Source organism: Plasmopara halstedii, assembly GCF_900000015.1.
Source record: "Plasmopara halstedii genome assembly, contig: Scaffold_322, whole genome shotgun sequence".
Taxonomy (NCBI): domain Eukaryota; phylum Oomycota; class Peronosporomycetes; order Peronosporales; family Peronosporaceae; genus Plasmopara; species Plasmopara halstedii.
The window spans coordinates 238,054-238,890 of NW_020187243.1; positions in this window are offsets into that span (position 1 = coordinate 238,054).

Below are 837 nucleotides of genomic sequence, written 5' to 3' on the forward strand. Positions count from 1 at the left end.
AGCAATAAAATTACAGGATGCCTCAAGCAGAGCTCGTAAGGCAGAAGCGACAGTGAGCTGTGGTCTCAGGGAGAAACTGAATAAAGTGAACAACATCGCGCTCCCCAAAGTGTATCGCTTTGAGATAGGAAGAAACGGTTGTATGTCGCGGTTTTCAGATTATATCTCTAGCAGCTCAAAAAGCTATAGCCTCCGTGCCAAAATTGCCGAAGTTCATTGTGAGCCGAACACTTTGAGTCGGAGGCCCAGAACCTGAAGTATGATTCATAAGCAACAGGAACGCCGTGTGATTTACATAGACCGTAGGATCCTGCGTGTGAATCTGCGTCGACGAACTTACAAAAGTTGATTTGTGCGCTCCTATCAGACACGCATCCAAGGGCCTCTATCGCATATACGTGTCATGTAAGCTGTTGTATTCCAGGCAATATATATATATAATCTGAGCTAAATTGACTTAGACTGGAATATACGTTCTACTACCTTATATAGTAAAATTGTCTACTCTTTCTGACGTGAAGCTACTCACGTATGCCACAGATTTCTTCTTTCCAACCTGCATTATATTTTTGAATATCTATATATGAGTATTCTTGATCTACCAAGTGTCACGTTAGTCTCATACAACTGCAAGCCATACAATTTATAATAGTTGTTCCAGATGTGTAAGGGTCAATTGCACAAGATTACAGAAGGGGGATCATACCGGGGCTTATACTTACTATAGCTGGTTAGCTACTGCACAGATGTGACTCTGCCACGAGCAGCCACTGCGCCTGTAGTTGCACTACACTCGCTGTTCTTTAGCGTTCCTGCTCGTCTGAAAGCATTAAACTG